Here is a 12,805-nt window from a genome sequence, read left to right as displayed (position 1 = left end):
GCTCCTCCCCCGATCATGCTTTATTATTTATTTATTTATTTATTTTTAAAAAAGAATTTGGAGCAGGATACATCAGGCAAAGGAGGGCCAATGTGCTGTGGGCTCTGGGTGACCACGACCCCCGTGAGGAAAGGCACATACCTTTCAGGTGCCCCACTGTGTGTGCACAAGGAAGGGCAGGACCCACCCACTTAGTGGCCCTTGAACAGTCATTGTCACTGTGCACTCCCACCATGTTTAAAGCATGTGGTTCTTTTATGTAAATACTATTTTGACTACATCCATAAAATGTTGCATGGGGTCAGGGGAGTCCTTTTTACAATAAAGGAAACCTAGTGTGAGTGTGATTGTGTGATTCTCTGACAAGCAGGGAGTAAGGGAGTGAAGACTGCCACTGGTGTTCTGACTCTCAGTCTCGTGTTCTCATACTGGGGTCCACTGTTATACTCCCAAGTTTAGGTAAGAGCTGTTTCAGAACATTCTAGACATTGAGGGCACCTTGTGTGTGAAAAACAAAATATGTAGGAGATCTGATCAGGACTTTAGAAATGCCAGAGCTTTGAGAAAAGCTAAACAAGACCATGGAAGGCAGTGTGTGTGTGCCTAAAGGGTGAAATGCAGGTAGAGTGCATTTATCCAACAGCCAGGATCTTCCAGAACACCTGGAGACAGGTGGGTGGTTTTCACAGAAGTGAGTGATTCACTGATCTCCCGTCAACAGGTATTATTTATGTTAATGAATCCAGGCATGGTCTCACGGAACTCAAGACTCTTTCCTAGATCTGGTCTTCTTTACAATTATAAATTTCAATTTCCTTGTAAAATGCAGAAAATGTCTTAAAGGATTTTTGTGAGAAAAAGATAATCTATACGAAAAGCATATACAAAGCATATAAAACACAGTCTTAATCCTCCTTAACTCTCCTCACTTCGAATTTGCACTGAAATGTTGTACTGGTTCTCTTGGTCATAAGATTTCTATTGCTGGCCTCAGAATCTTTCCAAACGTTGTTAGTGTTCAAGGCTGTTTCCTAAATTGTAAAGATTGATGCATTTGTTTCTCCTTAAATTTGTTTCTTATATTGGCCTTTTTGCTTCTTCTCTATTTTGCATGTTTATCCATTTCCCCCCATTGCTCTGCTGTTTTGCCAGAACATAAGACTCCTTCTCCCTCCCATACTTGGTGTGTGTTGTAAACCTGAGCCTTGTTCCTTTCACACGTTTCATCTCCCTTCAGTCTTGCAAGAAGCGTTTTATTGGTCTCTCTTCTCTTATGGTCAGCCCTTACTGCCCCATTCCACAAAAGGTATGGGATTTGCACAGTGCCTGTAATTCCTGGAGTGTACTAACTACGCCTTCAGTATTACCTCCTTCTTCCAGCCCAACGCCTTCTAGGCCCCAATTATTGTTTGTTTCTGCTTTATGTGGTGGTCAGAGCCTTGCATCCTGCCTCTACAGTTTAGAGAAGAAAGGGTTTTATATTGAAGCCGGCAAGAAATTGGTTTCAAACTCGAAAGTAAATGATGATTTTCTTTTTGGTCTTTCATGGTTCTCCTTCAAAATGCTTACCTTTCTCCCACATTTGTGGGTAAAGAGATGATACAATTGCACTGAATAAGCAAAGGCAAAAGCTCATATTTAGATCACTATTGTTAAAATAGAAAAATTCTCTTTAAAACATTAAAAAAATAACCCCTTCTTGTTTATGCATACGTAATTCCATTTTTTAAAAAGGTAGAGATGGAAACAAGTCACATTAACAGTAAAATCATTCTCATTCTTGCTGCTGTTACAGGCAGGCTTTGGTTTTTCTGGTACAGAGAGGTATATCTCGATATAGATACAATTATTTAAGTGTAGCTCTGCTCACTACTCCGTTAACATAGCCTAGCAACCTGCACTTCTCTGATCCCGGAACTAAGGAGCAGCTCTGCATGTTTGCGGTATAGGACTGAAACACTCGGAGGCTGGAAGCTCCCCTTCTCAGTAGCCAAGACAATACCAGCGCTTCCTCCACCCCATTCCCACCCCCAGGCAACAAATGCCTGCTCTTTTGGAACTGGCCAGAAAACACATTAAATAGAGAAAGTGAACGGTGGTGATGTTTTTGTCCCCTGACTTCAGAGAAGTATGATCAGAGAAGAATGTGATAATGGAATGCAGAGAAGGAGGGGAAAAGGAACCACTGTGAGCCGGAAGTTTCAGTTTTCATGGTAATATTTGAAGTAGGCCAGAGTTTACTTTTTCTGTTCTCAGAAGGAGCTTACTAGAATTTCGTTGTTTTCTTTCACAAGGCACCTGTCTCCCGTGAGCTCTGGAAGCTCTGGTTGGTTAATTCAGGTGGGGAGAGAGGATGTGCATGATGAGAGTCCCCCTAGGCGGTTCTGAGGACCCCACTCCCCTTCTTAGTCCTCCCTCCCAGACCTAACCTTCCTCACTGTTCTGGAGTAAAATCAGACCTCTCTTCCTACTTCACCATAGAGCTAAGCAATTCCCTAAAAGGCTGATGCTTGCTCACAGTGTATATTAACTAATTTTTTTTTTTATACTGTGTGAAAGCACATGTTTGCTGTTTTCTCATTATGTGTCAGGGATTGCCTTCGGCACGTATTTTCAGAAGTGAACAGATCCTCAATATTTTCTTCCATAGAGTTTCAAAAGGTGTGGGCTCTTCACAAATAACTTCTCTATATAATATTTATTTCTCATAGGCCTTTCTAGAGAAGAAGGATCACCTTTATTATTTTTTCACAAAATAGATAATAAAAATGAAATGTATTATGCAATATTTTCCTGAATATCTTAGAATGTGATATATCCAACCGCTCCAGGTTAACTGGGCATAAAAGGGACCCCGTGGTTGGTAGCAACCTCTTGCCCTCCCTTCTTTGCTTCTAGACTCCATTTCTTCCACATACATCACCCTGCCTCTTCCTTGTTTTTTTATTTTAAGATTTTATTTATTTATTTGAGAGAGAGAGAGCACAAGCAGGGGGAGAGGCAGAGAGAGAGAGAGAGAGAGAGAGAAATGGAGCCTTCACTGAGCAGAGAGCCCGATGTGGGGCTCATCCCAGCACCCTGGGATCATGACCTGACCTGACGGCAGATGCTTAACCCACTGAGCCACCCAGGTGTCCCCCTCTTCATTTTAAGGTGTTTCTATTCAGTCGTGATATCCCAGCATCTCTTTCCCCCAGGGGTATCCCCACCTCCAGTTCATGGACATTTTATGACAGTGAAGAGTTATTAACCACTTATTTTTTAGGGCTGAAAATAATCTTGTAGTTATATATGCTCAAAGAGTCCTTAGCATTTAAATATACATGTTAAATATTTATGAGTGAAATAGCATGGTGTCTGGGACTCGCTTGAAAATAAACCATTGGGTAGAGAAGAACGTCAGTTGGGATTATAAAATGAAATAGTTGATGAGATGGTAACTGTTGAGACCAGCTGGCAGGTTTGTGGAGTCATATTACATGATTTCATTGTGTATATGTTTGAAATCTCCCATAACAAAAAGGTAATAAAATATCCTGGTCGTGCGGGGTTTGCCCTCATCTTCATTCCTTCGTTTACATTTTGTCAGCTAGTATGGTGGTTAGTTTTCTGTGTCAACTTGGCTAGAGCATAGAACCCAGGATTCAGTTTAATGCATACTTAGGTGTTGCTATGAAGGCATTTTATACATAGAGCATCAATTCTATCTTGAGAGATATTTTAGCTTGCCAGGCTGTTCTACAAACCTCTGATGTGCCCATCTTCCCAAGTAGGTGAGCCAGTTCCTTGAAATAAATTGCCATACAGAAATACATAAACTTACGTATATACTTAAAGAATGAGTCTCTAACGGCAGGAGCCTGAGGTCAATGGTGGGTTTTTCCGGCAAGGCACACAGCAAGAGATGAGCGCCTCACGTCACTTGCCAGAGGCATATGTCTGTGCCGCATGGGAAAGCTTATTTTGATTTTGCAAAACTATAAATGTAAATCATGGGAAAGCCAATTTAGTAGTTAAGCCATTACACCCTCCCCCCCCTTTTTATATAAACTAGCTTTCTTGTGATCTGGATATAATGTAACTTGATCTTTGAAACAGCTGATTCTTTGTTTCTCATCCAACGCAAAAATCACTCAATTAAACAGGACTGCTCCATTGCCAGAAAACGTTTCCAGTACACCAGGAGACAGTAGTGCCCTGGAGAACCTAAGACTTGAAGTCAAGTAATGGCAATACCAGCTAATATCTACCGATGATGGCGCCAGTACTCAGAGAGGCTGAGTCTCTTTTCATTTATAGATAATTATATGAAATTTATAGATTTCATTTATAGATCTTCATTTATAGATTGGAGTGCTTGGGGAAGCATTCATCGTCAGTAGGCCAAGTGGCTCAGAAGAGGGATTTCTCGTTTTTCATGTTGATCACTATGGAACCCAAGTGTCTGCCACCGTGCATTTAATGAACTCGATATACACGAGGCTGTTAACATATTGGCCCTGGGGCCAAAGTTCCATCGATATTTGTTCTTTATTAGGTGGCCCTCCTTTATTTCAAGGAAAACATTGTATCATATTTATATCATATGCATGCATCTTATGAGTGAGTTGGTATGTATGTTACATATTTTGGGGATATCTCAGATGGACCTGCAGGGATCAAGTACGGTAGGACCTGTCATGTGTGTGTGTGTGTGTGTGTGTGTGTGTGTGGACACGGACTATGGATTCCGTTCTGACTTCAGAGAGAGCCATTAGCCATACCTTCTTTCTCACCCTTCCATCGTGTGGCTCCTGACGTAAACAACAACAGACAACAGGATTAATAAAGCAGAGGCTTCTTAATGAAATCAGGTGTGGTACCAAAGACTTTGACTTTCTAATCTGTTTTCAGCAGCTGTAAGTGCCACAGATCCATGCCCAGCATCTCTCTGGAGAGCCCAGAAGGACATTCCTTCTATCTTTGATCTGTTTCTTGTCACTGGAAATTATCTGCAAGGATGCTCCACCAGAATTTCTCTTTACTAGTGCCATTATGGAGCTGAGAAATCAAGTCTTTTTAGACCCTCTGTTGAAAATGAGCATGCACTTTTTGTACTCTGTCCTCTGCACAGAAGCAGCATTTAATGATGCAAAGACCGTGGGAGGTATAAATAATCAAAGAAAATCCCAGAGCTGGTCTCTGCCCTTGAGCTCTTATATTTGGGGTGGACCTCACGACCATAGCGAAATAGGGAAAAAAGGACCCAGTCACTCAGGTTGTAATGAGGAAGGTCCTCACCTCACACCTAGTTTAAAGTGCCTTTTAAGGATGGGGGCAACCCAGCAGGTTAGATCACTAGTGAAGTTTGGATCACATTTTGCATTTACCTCACACTGGTGATTGCCAGGTCACACTGAGAGAAGCCTAAGATCATTTCCTAGAGTCCTGCCATGTGTGTCCTCTGCAGGTGGGAAGTTCTCCCTACTTTTCTCTGTCACTTCTCTTCTTTCATCCCAAAGCCCCCGCATCCTCAAGGACAGCCAGTGCAATGGCTTCATCACGACGGCCAAGCCTCTCTTACTCTTTGAAAGTCACACAGCTCCCATTAATCTCCTTGGAACCAACATCTTATCAGGTGCAGGGAGAACAGAAATTCCCTGTGGGTCTAAGGTTGGCACTGTGCACTCAACTTGAGTCAAGCTGCAGATCGATAACCAGAAGGAACTGTTAATCCTACTGACCTGATAACTCACTGGGCATTTTCCTATTGACCCAACACTATGCTCAGAACTGCTAAAGGTTAGTAGGATGCATCAGACACAGTTCCTGCCCTCAAGGAGTCTAGAATATATTAAAGGTGCACCAAAGAACTTGATAGCAAAGGCCCACTTTCATTTAAAATCACCGCTCTAGGAAATCGCAAGACAGAGAAAAATCCTGGAAAGGACACAAAGAGAGAAGGAACACATTGTAGGTTGTATTTATGTGCCCCTGATTTACATATATATACTTTTTAAATCTCTCCTAATAATAGATATACATTTCTACAGTTTATGAGGGAGGCGCCAAGAATCAGAAATGTTACATCACTTAATCAAGTCAGTTGGGATCAAAACACATGTCTCTTTGTTTTTCTTATTACACTCGATTCTGTGAAGACTTCATGAAGAAATTAGAGTTTGAGGAGGACCAAGAACACAGGCATTTGCGCTGGCAGACACAAGGGGTAAGGCAGATGGTAGCCTGTGGAAAGGGATGAGTGAGGAATGACAGAGATGAAAATGCACGTGGGGTTTTAAGGGGAATAGTGAGTAAAGCACCCTTTCTTGCTCTCTCTGTTGCTAACAGTAAAATTAAAAAAAATACTACACCATTATTTGCACAGTTTCCACATTTACAGAGGACTTTGGTATTACCTTGCTTGAGGTTCATGGTAACACCGTGCATTAACTAGGAAGGATATTTTCATTAGCATCTTCTATGTCATGGGCGGGAAATCTGAGGCACAGAATGGGCCACAGAGCTAAGATCCTAAAATTAGTAAGGAGCCAGAGACGAAAACTGAACCTCCATCTTTTGGCTCTAGAGTCCCTGCACTTTTCAAGTTACTTTTGAAATATCCATGTATTTCAGGGTTGAAACAGACATGTGAACCGCAACCGAGGACATCAGAGAGGAAATTCTGTCTTCGAGGAAGAGGTTGGATTAGGTGATCTAAGACCCTCCTCGGCTGTCCTGGTTCTGCTGCTGCTCTGTCCACCTCACGGGAACCAGAGCGATCCCTCCCTGTCTCAGGAGGATTGCTCCCGGCTGCGAACCCAGCTAACGGCTCGTCTGGCCCTTTCTTCACTGTCCGTGTGTTTCCACACCAAGCACAGTGCCCATCGCCGGAACGTTGTATGGTAAATCACACGGACACTGTCTAACCGCAAGCGTTGGACGTCATTACTACAGTTACCGCACGTTCTGCTTACGGTGACGGCAACGACGTGCTGCACTCCCCTGCGGAGAGCGGGGTACCTGTTTGGGTGCAGATCTGAGTGAATCTGACTGACTCCAAACCTCAGCTTTTTAAAAAACTATTATTACATTTTTTGTTTAAATTCCAGTAGAGTTCACGTGCAACGTAGTATTCATTTCAGGCGTGCGACGTGGTGATTCATCGCTTCCGTCCCACACCCGGCGCTCAGCACAGCGCGTGCCCCCCTTCGTCCCCGTCACCTGTTCCCATCCCGCCCACTCCCCTCTGGTGACCAGCAGTGTGTTCTCTGGAGTTCAGAGTCTGTTTCTTGGTTTGCTTCTCTCTCTTTTTCATCCTTTCCTCATTTGTTTTGCTTCTTAAATTCCACATCTGAGTGAAATTATGTGGTTTTGGTCTTTCTCTGACTGCCCTCTTTCACTTTTTATAAAGTGTCACTGCAGATGGCACGGTCGCATCCTTCCTGAGGGCGGAGCGATACTCCATCGTGTGTATACACTCCACATCTCCATCCCTTCATCTGTCAGTGCACACTTGGGCTGCTTGCTTAGTCTGGCTGTTGTAGACAATGCTGCTAAAAACGGGGTGCATGGATCCCTCTGAATCAGTGTTTTCGTCTTCTCTAGGTAAATACCCAGCAAAGCAATTCCTGGACCACAGGGCAGTTCTGTTTTTCACTCTTTGACAAACCTCAACTTTTGTTCTCAGTGGAATTAGTATAAGGATAAGTGAGCCACCGCCAGGTAATGGACTCATACATGAGAACCCGGAGACTAGAGATCTGTCCTGTAATATCCAGTCAAGGCTGGGAATCACCAACTGTCTCCGCAGTGTGCAGTTTCTGTTAGTGTGGCTGCCGTCCGTCCTTCTTGTCAGCTGGGGCTCTTGAGACTATGCTCTCCGTAGAGAGAGATGCTCTGTACCCACTCTAACAGGCTAATGTTGCTGGCCCAACTCCCACACCAGGAGTTTGCAGGCCTTTGAGGCAAGATGAACCTACTGCTAGGAGCTAGGCTGAGTCCAGCTGGCCTTTTGTCTGGAGTAACAGAATGGTGGAACTTGGTGCTCAACTCTGTCAGACCCAGTCAGAGGCACCCACATGCTCCAGCTGCTCCTGGGGTGCTCCTGGCATCTGCCATTTTCAGACCTGGAGTCCACTTGGGTTTCTCTTCAGGGACCCATAGCGCCATGAATTACAGACTGGTTTTGTTTTTCCCTCTTGTCTCTCAAAGATGAAAAAGTCTTAGTTATACCCATCTTCTCTGTGAGTGGCAGAAAGGTGGTGGCCAATCATCCATGCCTTAGCTGTGAGGATTTCATTAATTCTCCCTGCCCCTCCCCGCCCGGCCCTTTCATGGAGGGAGGGTTCCCTTTGGTGGCTTAGGGGTGTGGTCTGAGAACTGAACCCCAGCTTAGGAGACTGCTCACTGGACTTCACAGTGGGGACACTAAATTTCTGGGGTGGGGATCCAGAATTTGTGTATAACAAACACGGTCTTTTCTGGGGCCTTGGCCTCCACTCTCCCTGAAGATGTTTCTTACTGTCCCCCAGAGGGGTGGGGAAATGGGCAGTCTTTGAGGCAGGTGTATCAGAGTTTCTGTTCGGGACTGGAGTCTCCAGAGAACTAATTCTATATCCTGACATAGAATATTCCCGTACTTGTGTCACTTTCCCAGGAATCTTCAAAGGCAGTGCAAGCAGGCCAGCATTTTGAGCAGATTTCAGACTATTTCTTCACAATGGTGGCTCTTCAGGGAGACTCTGAACATCACACACGCCACATGGGCTCACGTTTTAAAAAATGTGTTGAAAGCCATATTGTAAGCTTCCTAAAGGCAGAGGCCAAGTTATATTAATAATTTTATCAACAATGCCTAACCCAGATTCTAGTACCCAGTCTACCCAGAATGCATGGTTACCAAATAAATGTTGCTTAATAAGTACACGACTCTTCAATGCGAACTAAGAGAGACAATTATTCCATTCTGAAATGAAAATTGAATTCTGGAGCATTCTAAAGGACATATTAATCCTTTCTGAAATGCAGACCCACTGTTTGCCATGTGAATTTGTGCCTTCCTATCTGAGAGAGCGTTATCTGAAATATGACTAGAATTTTATACAAAGCAGTCTCTATTTTTAAATAAATGCTCAAGTTTAAAATCTCTAAAATATGCAAAGTACAGGCAACTTTCAGTTGTAAAGCAACTTAACTCATGTGAAATTTAATTACAGTTGAGTTAATAAGACTTTTGCATTATGAATATTGGTCACCTCAAATGACCTCTAAGCAGGCCCAAATGATCATGTATGTATAGGGCTTCAGTCCTTCAGAAATAATATAGGCTTTTGAAGCAATAATGCTATTAAAAAGAAATATATCCGGTGTAAAATAATACTAAAAGTACCATCTAGTTCTCACATATTAAATTACAGTTAGATAGCCCAAGTCATATTTGCTGGGTGACCTTGGGGAGGTAAACTCTCTGTGTCTCAGATTTGTATCTTGTAGAATAAAGGTGAAATGCAAAATTAGGGCATTTCTGAGAAGTGTATCGTACTGCGTGTTTGGTCCACACCTGACCACATGGTAAATTTTCAACACATGAAAGTTTATTATCATTACTTTTAAAGTCATTATTCTTAAAGTGCTTTTATAGTCAGGATTTCAAAAATTCCAAATACCATTAAACTTCTGGAACTCCGTGCTGGTCCATTATATCAGTAAATTCCCTATCTGCTCTTCTTTTCCCCTCCTTCTCCAGTATTCAAGAAGAATTTCATTAACCATTAGTCAAGGTTATTATATTTTTTTCTGGAGGTACATGCCAATGATTACCTCCAGAGGAAAAGCAGAGAAATTGAAGATGGTAAGAAGAGTCACCAGGTGCTACTTGAAAAAAGAAAAAAAAACCATTTAGAATTAATATAACTTTGCAGGCTGACAGAAGTTTTTAGGCCCATTAGGTTTGAGAATTACTTGCAAAAATAATCTGGTTCGTTTCCAACTCTTTAAAAAGTATGTAAATTTTAAATCCGTCTATGCTTTCATTATCACAGTGTTATCCGGTTGCCCTCAAATAGTCATCCCAGAGCATTTAATGTAGAGGACAATGCATTGTGGAGATAATTCATGGGGAGGCAGCTTCCTGGCAAACATTCCTTCTCTTGACCTTGAGCCACTGTTTCCCCAAGTAGAAACCTGAAGATAACCAGATCTTCCAGCCAGCCCTTGGATGCTGTAGGGATTAAAATGACTTGCAAATTTCATGAGTGACCTGGAGAATGAGACTATATAAAAAAAGTGAACCATGTTGAACAATGCTTTAGCATTTACGTTTTTCTACCTTCTTCCTACTCCGCATGTGTGGAGTGGGGCCAGAACGAGGGTGGAGACATTGGGGGACAGAATTTACAAGTAGTAGCCTTCCGATATCTAATCTTAACTCACGACATTCATACTGTATGTAAATCTTTTTTTTTTCCTTTTTTTTTTTGGTCCTAAAATCAGCGAGTCATTTCAAGCCACAATGTCTTCATTCTGAGCCGTGGTAAATATTGTATATATGGATGGTTTTGTGATGATGTTGTCCACTCTGTTGCATTTTAATTATGCAAGATAACAATTCTTCAGTCTTCGGTTCCTTAATCTCATTATGTGTATTATTTAGTATGTCAGTAATATATACCATTATACTAACAGATTGATAGATCAACAGACATTGGTCTTTAATTTACTGACAGCCTTTTCTTGCATAAGCCCTGTGTTCACAGTATCTTAGGATTTAATAAACACTTCAGAAAAGGATAGACTTATTAACTACACAATAAGTGGGATTATTGTTTCCAAATAAACATTTTCAGAGGGAAGGCATTCACTGCAACTTGCCCACTGCTCGACATCCTCAAGGCAAAATAGTTGGGTTACTTTTCTACTTCCAGAGAAACCCCTTCACATGTTCTAGAATGATTCTATAATTCCATTTCTCTCTGGGGGCTTCAACAATGCCCGTTTTTACCTAAATTCACCTGAAAATAAATGGTGTGTGTAGATAGAGTAGGCAGTAGACGGAGTATATCTGAGTGTGATTATTCTTTAGGCTTTGCTAGGGACAGAGTGTTTGTGTCCTCCCCAAATTTCATATGGTGAGACCTTAATCCCAGGTGTGATGGTGTTGGGAGGTGAGGCCCCTGGGAGGCGATGAGGTCAGGAGTGTGGAGCCCTCATGCATGAGATTAGCACCCTTGGAAGCAAAGCCCCAGAGAGCTCCCCACCGCTTCTGTGTGAAAACACAGCCATCTCTGAGCTGCAAGGTGGGTCCTCACCAGATAGAGAATCTACCAGTGCCATGATCTTGAACTTCTCAGCCTGTAAACTGAGAAATCAATGTTTGCTGTTCATAAACTACTCAGTTTTCAGTATTTTTGTTATAGCAGCCCAAGCAGACAAAGACAGGTCCCAGATGATGCTTGGGTGATCCTAAGCAGACGTCTTTCAGGGATGACATTGCAGAACACAGCGTGGGGAAAGTGCCCTCAAGCACAGCTCATATCTCAATGTTCTGGAAACCAAGAGACCCTATCAAAATTCTTTTCTTTTGGTAAATTCATGTTTCTCATTTTTGGTAAAAACATATTTCATGTTTGGCAGATTTCATGTTTCTCATTTTTCCACCTTTTCAACAAATATTTATGCGGTGTGTATATGTATAGAGATCTCCTATCCAGAACATATAAAAATTTGTGTAGTATAATATATAATTTATAATATATCATATACATATACACACATAAATATACATATATTCATTCATTCATACATTAATGAGATAAATATCAAGTGAATTTTCGATGAAAAATTTTAAAACCTTTCAAAAAAGACCATAGTTTTTCCAAAATCAGGGTTAGAATTACTCGTATGAAAGCCCAGATTTTTAAGGCAAAGATCCCAGTAAAAGTTTGCATGCTTAATATCCAGCATATGAATTTACTCTGACAACAGTTTTGCCAAGACTACCCACTGCATTTAAAAGTCTCTATATCATGCCCTTTAAGATGCATAATTATTGGGGCGCCTGGGTGCTCAGTGGGTTAAAGCCTCTGCCTTCGGCTCAGGTCATGATCTCAGGGTGTGGGATCGAGCCCCGCATCGGGCTCTCTGCTCAGCAGGGAGCCTGCTTCCCCCTCTCTCTCTGCCTGCCTCTCTGCCTACTTGTGCTCTCTGCCTATCAAATAAATAAATAAAATCTTAAAATAAAATAAAATGCATAATAATGTTTTAAGATGTGCATTTTCAAATATAAGTCATACGCTTCTAGTCCTGCAAAGCTTTATATGTTTGGAGAAAAGACAGTCCAAGAATCAACCTGAGCATGTGACCTCTGATCTCCAAATCTCTTTTTCTTTATGTTCTTTATGTTCTTTATGAAATATGTTCATTTCATTTGTCAAAACTCTTTCACCTTGAAACTCCTCCACATGTAACATTTTATTTATGAAAACACGTGATGTAATTTTTTTAAAAAAAGATTTGATTTATTTGACAGAGGGAGACACATTGTGAGAGGGAACACAAGCAGGCCGAGTGAGAGAGGGAGAAGCAGACTCCCTCTGAGCAGGGAGCCTGATGTGGGGTCCATTCCAGGACCCTGGGATCACAACCTGAGCTGAAGGTAGATGCTTAACGACTGAGCCACCCAGGTGCTCCACATGATAAAATTCTAAGCCCTAATGTCATTTTTAGAAAGTGATTTTTTAAAAATATAAGTGCCATAAACTTTCATGTGGTTGCTTGTGTGGAAGTGTCTGCCAGACTGGGGAGCAAACAAAGGAAAACCTCCAAG

This window comes from Neovison vison, chromosome 7, assembly GCF_020171115.1.
Source record: "Neovison vison isolate M4711 chromosome 7, ASM_NN_V1, whole genome shotgun sequence".
NCBI classification, from domain to species: Eukaryota; Metazoa; Chordata; class Mammalia; order Carnivora; family Mustelidae; genus Neogale; species Neogale vison.
This window is presented reverse-complemented; position numbering follows the sequence as displayed.